Below are 9471 nucleotides of genomic sequence, written 5' to 3'. Positions count from 1 at the left end.
ACCTAAAACTCAGCCGTACAATCAAAAGTGTCATACAGATGCTCCACAAGCTCTGACAGGCATGGAGCTGTGACACTCCCTGGGGAGCCTGTTTCAGTGAAGAACCTTATCATAATGCCCACTGTGAACTTCTCCTGATGCAGTTTCATTCCATCTCCTCATGCCCTGTCAGCAGTCACAGAGAGAGGATCAGCACCAGCCTCTCTGTTTTCCCCTCAGAGGAAGTTGAAGGCTGCCCTGAGGTCACCCTTCAGCCTTCTCTAAGCTGAGCAAACCAAGTGACCTCAGATGCTCCTCTTGCCCTTGAGACCTTACATCATCTTGGCTGCCTTGCCCAGACACAGTCTAACAGTTTGATGTCCTTCTGATACAGAGGCACCCAAAACTGCACACAGGACCTGAGCTGAGGCTGCATCAGTGCATTGCAAAGCAGAACAGTCACCCTACAAAGCAATGCTGTGCCTGGTGCTCCCCAGCACACAGCTAGCCTTTTTTGCTGCCATGGCACGCTGATGACCAATACTCAACTTTCCATCAATGTGAACCACCAAATCTCTTTCTGCAGGGCCTGCTCTCCTCCCTCAAGTTTTATGCACAATAAGGTACCCCACCCTAAGTGGAGAATCCAGTACTGCCTCAGTTAAATTTCCTGTGGTTGGTACTCATCCGACCAACCCCTCCACAAAGATCCTTTCCTCCTTTTAGGAAAGGCATACCCCATATATTGCCAGCAGGTTTGGTGTCATGTGGAATAATTCATGATAAAAGAGAAAAACCTCTGCCAGTGACACCAACCTTAGAGTGCAGTATGAGTCCTTCTGGGCCTTCATGTTTCTTCCTCCATCTTTCCCTGCAACTGGAAGAAAAGAACATTTCTTGTGTTCATGATTCCTTAATGAAACCTTCCAAGGCCCTCGAGTCTCTCTCAGTTGTTCTTGGGCTACTTAATGCAACTTCATCACTGCCAAAATGAAAAAAGTCAGTAATGGATAATAATCCATAATAAGGTCCATAACATGGTAGGAAGCTTTCTCTTCACATGTTTAACCCAAATGTAGGGAAGTAGCAGATTTTCCTGAGAAGTGAGTCTGGTACAGCTCTCTTCTCTGTAAATACAAGATTAACTAATTTAAAATAAGCTAGTGAATAGAAGGAAAATTGTGAACTTCACAAGACACTGTCACAGACACAAACTTTTCCAAGGGGTTTCAGTGAAATAAATACTGGTTGGTTTAGCCTCTCTTCCAGTGGGTTTTGTCCACTGTTACTGTGAGCATTGTTTTCTGCAGAGAAATACAAGTGAATCCAGAGACATAAAACTTTGCCTCCTATTCCCAGCCTCAGCTTTGATTGCAGCAAAATACCAGAGGGGAAGAAAACAGCAGGAACTGCAACTGGATAAACTGTTTCAGATTGGCAAAGCACAGCTGTGGGTGCACCTGAGCCTGCCTCTCCATGCAGATTCATGACCAGATGCTCTAGATCAACCTGGGAAAAAAAAACATTATTTATTTTGTTCTGTTTCTTTCACTTTTCCTCAGAAATCTATGCCTTTTTTACCATGATAACAATTGGAACCCACCAATAAGGCAACTTGTCACTTGTTTTTCTGTACCTATTATTCATTTGGGGTTTACATAGGCATGGTTGCCATGGAATCAAAGTGAGATATTTCCACTTTTGAAATGTATTCAGTGTTCTTTTTCTGTGTGCCTTTTCTCCTCCACCAATGGTGACTCTTTAGAGGTCCCACCTCTCCCACTGCTGCTTTATTTGAGATTGCCTTGCCCTGATGGGTTACTATCCCACAGCACCCTGCGCCAATAATGTCCATTCTTACACTAAGGTGGCAAAAGTAAACAGCTGTTATTGCCAGGGGGAAAATGCTGATGGCAGGAACTTGTCCCAAACTCTGTGTTCTTGTTATAAACATAGGAGTGTTGTCCTTCTCAGCAGCTGCTGACTTCAAGTCACTGGTTATTTGGGAGGGTCAGTAAAGAAATAGATTTTTTTACTTTTTCTCCAAAATATTTGAGCAGTCTTAGCAAGTACCACAACATCTACAGAGAAGCACCTTAGCCAAAAGGGGATAGCTGAATATCAGCACTGCTGCAGCTGAGATCAGCTGAAGGCTGGGTGAGATGGGTTTTCAGGTCTTTTCTCTACTCTTATGGTTAAGTTTTATGCAGCTCAAAATCAGAAAAAAAGTTGTAAATAGTCCAAATAGTCAGAACTTCTGAACCATTGAACCACTGAAATGATCGAAGTCCCAAGGACACCAGAAAAGCAGGAGTGAGATTGGTGGTGAATGAGTGGGGGGAGAACATGACTTAAGTGCTGAGACTATTTTTTTTCTGGTGGGTGAACAGCTTTACAGCTCTGTTACATTTTAGCTGTTTTGTGGATTTTGGTGTCAGCATTTTATTTTTTCTTAAATTTAGAAGAAATCAAGTTTCATTTTTTTTTGGTTTTTTTTCTGTGCTCTACTCTTTCTTCATAAATGCTAAGCTACTTTTCTGTTGCTATCCTTCTCTTCAAATGGAAAAAGTCAAGTACATTGGTCTCAGAGCTAGTTTCCCAGCAAGGCACTGAAACAGGCTGACAAACTTCTGTGGAATATCTCTGAGTCAACCACACTCTGGAAACTTCAGCCATAAACAAATGCTTGCAGAGAACCTTTGTTATATTGCATTTGATTTATGTTTCCAGTTAGAATAGATGTTTTTAGCTGATTTCTCAGCTCTGCTTTATTGCTATTTATATACTATCCTTATTTCCCACTTGCATTTAATATGCAGGTTACTTTTTTAACAGTGTCTTTCTCTTTTGTGGAATCTGGCTCAGATTCCAAGACAAGGCATACAGACCACCTCAACCCTTTGTTTTAGGGTAGAAAGAGACCTTATAACCATTCTTCTGGCCGCACTTAAGGAGCAGACATCTCTATTAACTGCTACAAAAAGTCTCTTTGTGCTGCACAGTTTGATTGTTTTTTTTCCAAACGTCTTATGCACTCCATTCACCCCAGAGTTCCCATAAAATGTCTCATGGTATATTTCACAATAACCAGGTAGTAATCAGTGTCATGATTGTGTCTTTTGATAATGAGCAGAATTCTTCCCATATCCACACACTATTAGCTTGAGCAGCAATATAATTATCATCTAACTTGTTGAGTCAAAGAACTGGTCTTTCAGGAATCCTCTACTGCTACTGCCAAGCCTACTTTTCCCACAGCCAAGTGTTTCTTAGGGAAATTCCAGGTCAGTCTTGATACGGGTAGGTAGCAGGGGACGGACCTGTGCCAGGAACATCTGCTGGTATAGGTGCTTTATAGATTTCCCACTGCACTTGTTCAATACCTTTTGTGATAGCATTCTGTAAGCTGCCCATGACAAAGCATATGAAATTAAGAAAGGAGATCATCACTATTAGTGATGATAAGTATTGGGTTAAAGACTCAGGTGGAGGCATTTTAGCCTGCAAATAACACAGAATTATTGTCTCCAACTGCTCTAAAAAAGATTACTGCATAGTGGTCCTAATACACCATTTTCCAGATCCATCAGAAAGTTCAAAGCAACTGAAATACCTAAACTGCAGGAAAGGAGATTTAGGTTGAGAGTGGTGCTTTCTTTTTCTCTGCCTGTAAAGAGAGAGAAGCAAGGAACTGCATTGACTGGAAGGTCATAGGGTCCCATCTTCAAGAATTTTCCAAAAACAGGTTAGACAAGCATCTGTCAAATAATCCATATGTGATTGCTTCTGCCTATTGGGCTAGGATGAAAGACTAAATTACCTCCTGAGAGTCCTTCATTTTCTCTGTTTGTACAGTTGTGCCATTTAAAGAACTGCTTCACCCTGGAACGAAGTAAGGACAAGTGCCAGATTCTAAATGTGGGATGGGGCAACCCTGGATGTAAAGACAGGTTGGGGAATGAGAGGCTGGAGAGCAGCACTATGGAAAGGGAGATGGATATCACATTCAACAGGAAGCTGACATGAGCCAGCGGTGCCCTGGCAGCCAGGAGGGCCACCTGTGTCCTGGGGGCATCAGGGACAGCATCGCCAGCCGGGCAAGGGAGGGGATTGTCCCGCCCTGCTCTGCTCTGGGGCAGACTCACCTCGAGAGCTGAGGGCAGTTTTGGCCAATATAAGAAGGATGCAAAGTTTTGGAGAGTGTCCAAAGCAGAACAATGAAAATGGTGAAGCGTCTGGAGGGGAAGCCGTATGAGGAGAGACTGAGACTGCTTGGTCTTTTTAGCCTGGAGAAGAGGAGAGTGAGGGGAGACCTCATTGTGGCCTTCAACATCCTCACATGGGGAAGATGAGGGGCAGGTCCTGTTCTCCTCATTCTCATGACCAGTGACAGGACTTGAGGAAAAGGCACAAAGCTGAGTCAGGGGAGGTTTAGGTTGGATATCAGGAAAAGGTTTTTCAACCAGAGGGTGGTTGGGCATTGGAAGAGGCTGCCCAGGGAAGTGGTCACAGCACCAGCCTGACAGAGTTCAAGAAGCGCTGAACAATGCTTTCAGGCCCATGGTGTGATATTCATCACATTCTATGATTCTATTAAAAGTATCTCAATATGTGATGAAATGACATCCATTTTGGCACAGAAGTCTGTTCTGATCTTATTAGATAATTTCAAGTGCTGCAAAAGCAGAACAAATCTTACTCATATGAAGAAACAGGAAACTGTGAGAATAGTTATTTTGTATTTAGTCAGCTTGTGTATTTACTTGTCTATTCACCTTCCTCCTTGCATATTTAAAGGGAAAAAGGAACATTGGCAATTTGGTATTCTCAGTATTTCCATGAAACCATGTTACTTCTCCATCGGTCTTCCTTACACTCACTTCCTGGTTTGTCTGCCAGTTTGTGCTGGTTTTCAGGAATGGGGGAAAAGCTCACCCCAGGGAAAGCTCTTCCTGCTCTTGTCAGGCTCTCTCTGTCTGCTCTGTTTTGCATCATTGGCTAGCTGTGAGAAAAGAGACGAGAACTGTGGCTCTGTGTAATGGGGTAGGTCCAGGTTAGCTTAATCACAGAATCACAGAATGGCTTGGGTTGGAATGGACCATAAAGATCACCCAGTTCTCTCTCTAGGAGTCGCACATAGGCAAGGACACCTTCTTCTAGAACAAGTTGCTCAGAGTGCCATCCAGCCCAGCCCTGAACACTCTTATGGATGGGGCATCCATGACTTTTCTCTGGGCAAACTGTTCTAGTGCCTCACCAACCTCAACCTCACAGAAAAAAATGTCTAACATCAAATATAATGATGTTTGAACCCATTCCCCCTTGTTCCCCCTTCTACATGCTCTAATAATAAGTTTCTTTCTGTTTTTCTTGTAGGCTCTTTTCAGGTATTGGAAGGCCAAAATTCCATCACCCCTAAGCTTTCTCTTTTCCAGGCTGTACAATCCAAATTCTCCCAGCCTTTCCTCATAAGTGTGGTGCTCCAGCCCTCTGACCACCTTTGTGGCCTCCTCTGGGCTCACTCCAGCAGGTCCATGTCCTTCCTGTGCTGGGACCCCAGAGCTGATACAGCCCTGCAGGTGGGGTCTCAGCAGAGCAGAGCAGAGGGGCAGAATCCCCTCCCTGGCCCTGCTGCCCACGCTGCTCTGGATGCAGCCCAGGACACGTTTGGCTCTCTGGGCTGGGAGTGCCCATGGCTGGGTCATGTCCAGCCTCTCACCCAGCAGCACCCCCAAACCCCTCTGGGCAGGGCTGCTGTGATCTGTCCATCCCCCAGCCTGGACTCAGACCAGGGCTGCTCTGACACAGGTGCAGCACCTTGCACTTGGTCTTGTTAAACCACATGAGACTGCTATGGACCCATGTCTTGAGCTTTCCCAGATCCCCCTGATGGCATCCAGTTGTTCAAGGCTGTCAACTAGACCACTTAGTTTGCTGTCACCTAAAAATTTGCTGAGGGTGCACTCAATCCCTTTGTCTATGTCATCAATAAAAATATTAAAAAACAGTGATCTTGATATAGACCCTTGAGTGGCCATGCAGTCACTGATAGCCATCAGGTCTCTGAGACATAGACCATTACCTTCTGGATGCAACCGTCCAACCAATTTTTGTCCATTTTATCCATCTCTCTCCAGTTTAGTAGGAAGGATGTTGGGTGGTACCATGTGAAAATATGTAAACAATTCCAAATAAATGACTTCTGTAGCCCTTCTCTTGTCCAGTGATGTAGTCATTCCATCATAAAAGACCACTTGGTTGGTTTTAGGAGCTATGAGGATTCAGTACATTTGTTACAGTCAAATCTATATATTGACTGCTGTTAAGCATAGTGTACTGGTTGGTATGGTAACAGCTAATGATATTTAGACAATATATGTTCTTTTTATTCTCAGTTACAACATCTGAGACCTTCAAAAGAGATATTGGAGGAGTGGTGGGTGATGATAGGGAAGGAAAGTCAGAGGGAACATTAGGATACAGCAATTTCTTTGAAGATTGCAGCTGTACTTGTCTATCTGCTGTTTATTTATTAGACTTGAGAAATTCATTGCTACCTGTTTCATGACCTACATTGAGGCAAAATTCCACCTGCTCCCTGGTATGAGTCTGAGTCCTCTCCAGAAACACATACCAATGAAAAGGACCTTCCATTTTTTCCTGCTAATCCTCCATGGCTGGAAGTCTTACAGATGTACTTAGCTTGCTCTAGCTACTCAATTAGCAGCTGCAGTCTACAATGCACTTCATCTTCCATGTTTGAACTTAATTCATGAAGATGCCAAGTATGAGACAAGGCACATAATGAAAATAATATGGTGCTTTCCTGTGTTCTGAATTGGCTAGTCTTACTAGGATCAGTTCACCTCAGTTCATCAGAAAGCAGTTCCTCTGAGAAAGAAGCTGTATGTGAAATAACCTAACCCATCTGGAGACAGTCACATTAAAAAAAAAACAGGAAAGAAAACAATGCTATCCTTCTTTAAGTCAGCATCTTTTTAACACAGACAGACAATATCCCGAAACATATAGTGCCTGTTGTAATTCTTGTAATTCCTCCTGGTATTACAAGAGGAAATGAATTTATTTCCTGGTATCTGAAGTCTCTCATGCTATCAGACAGGCCCAAGTTATCTTTGGGCAGGCGCATATATACAATAGAAACTTTTTCAGAAATCCCTGTTGGCATGAATTTAGTATTATGGTTTATCTCTTGCAGTCTTTTCAAAGTCACAAGGACAAATAGTATTTTTAATGGAATACTAGTGCTTTCCCAAAAAATAGCATATTAGTCCTGAGAAATTATTACACTACAGCTGAACAGGTCTCTTATTTGGCCGTTTCATATTTGAAGTACAGAAGTTTGCATGGATTTTATTTGAAGTATTCCAATATAACTTTTTTTCTGGAGCTTACCTATCCATCATAGAACTAAAAGTTGTGTTCTGAGAACTGTGTTTAATGAATATTCTGGATAAAAATTATAAAACCCCCAAACAAACAAGCATGGATGCAGTTAAGTAACACTTAAAAAGAGATAAATGTGAAGCCTAGCATGAGATGAACATATCAAGAATTAACATGTCTTTGCCACCTTGGTTGTTCCCCTTCCTATTGCCATATGAAGTTTGGACTACTCTTTGCCTAGAGCCTGGGTTTGGGTAAGAGGTAAGATCTTCCTTTTCTCTGGAAAACCACATGACACGTCTGTCTGCCAAGTGACAGGATCTGAGCTCCATCTGTGGCATGAATACAGGGCAACTCTAAACAAAATGTGCACATACGTCAACTCTACATGCTAGTAAAGGAAAGCCAGAACCCCACAATAAGGCGAATAGAAACCTTTTTGCATTGTAGAGACACTGAATTAAATACTCATTTTTGCAGTATGCAACATTAATCTTTAAACTAAAGGCTTTGCCTAAAACTCCAAGTATTTAGGTTATCTGGTGGTTTGAAATGCCATTTTAAAAACACTGGTCTCTTACACTCCTGCTGGCACTGATATGCCAAGAGCATGAGTTTAACATCTGTTGGGAGCACATAAAAACACTGTAGCAGAACAGCAAACGTATGAGCAATGGTGGCAGTGAGAAGCATCATGTGTCAGCCAGATCAGATAAAAGTATTAAGGAAAAAAAGGAGGGACAATGGGATAAGAGAAGGAGGCAAAATAAAAGGGTGTATTAGAAAGGAAAGAGCATGTGAAAAGGTGGTGTCTGTAAATGTAATTTGTCAGCTACAAAAAGAATTACACTGGCAGAACTTTTCTGACTAAACACATATTATAGGATTTTGATCAAATTGCATCCAGGAGTGACAGGTTTCCAGATGATTTCAAAGCCTTTACAGAAAGTAATACATACTTTTTCTGTCATTCTTTTGCAAAAGGCAGCCTCATATAGGATTGGTCCTGCAATAAATGGAATTTATTTCCCCTCCTCCTGCAAGTTCTAGTAAAAACCAGCACTCTAAATGTAAACTCACCTTCTAAAGCAGTATCAGTATTCACAGCTGGGAATTAAAAAGTGAATTACAGCTGAGTGCATTCCATATGTCAGCTGCTGAATTAAGAAAAACAGCTGTTGGTGGCAGCCAACTGTGAAGATCATGTGGACAATGTAGTTCAGAACATAAAGTGAACAAGTTGCATGCTGGCATGGATTCTGTTGCAGCAAAATTGCCCAGTGCCTTGTAAAACTTTACAAATGGAGCCAAACTGCATAGATTAGAAGTGATACAGACAAATAGCTGTGAGTACACAACTAATGCAGCTAGCCTGGGCCTGGTCTTGCTGGGGCCCAATGTGAGATATGCACTGCCATTGTAGGGTTTAAACCTGATACCTGCTAACCTGGGGAAAACTGCACCCAGAAATAATGACTCATGAAACCACCCTGATATATCTTAGCAGAAGCACTAATTCGTAAAGAAACTTTGATATATTTTTTGTTTAATTTCAGAACACTTTATACCAGAATTAAGATCTGTAGTTCAGAGTGAAAACATGAGCTCACATCAGGGAGAGGCAATAATTTGTTCTCCATGATGAGTTTATAGCCTGAGAAACAAAAGACTTGGAAACCTGTTTCCAAATTATGTTCTGTCCTGCTCTTCTACATGGCAATTTCCATCTCCCAATTACAAGAAAGGAGAGCTGACTCCTTCCATGCTTAAACTGAGCTCATTACAAGGTTCACAGGAGTACCAGGGATCCTGCAAGATCAGATCTATGATCTGTGTGGGAAGAGTGAAATTCCCTGTGACCAGATCTCCAATACGGTGGCAATGCGCAGGAGAAGTGGGTCACTTGACAAGTATAACCTGTCGTGGGTGACTGGGACAGAGGCAGACCTTGAGACACAGACTCTTTTAACACAGAAATGTGTCTCCTCCATTTATAAGGTATCTTGCTATGAACACAGCCCTCAAAGTGCATAAGCTCCTCTCCTCTCCTCTCCTCTCCTCTCCTCTCCTCTCCTCTCCTCTCCT

The sequence above is a fragment of the Parus major genome, chromosome Z, assembly GCF_001522545.3.
Source record: "Parus major isolate Abel chromosome Z, Parus_major1.1, whole genome shotgun sequence".
NCBI lineage: Eukaryota > Metazoa > Chordata > Aves > Passeriformes > Paridae > Parus > Parus major.
The sequence above is the reverse complement of the archived record's forward strand: the minus strand, read 5'-3'. Positions refer to the sequence as shown.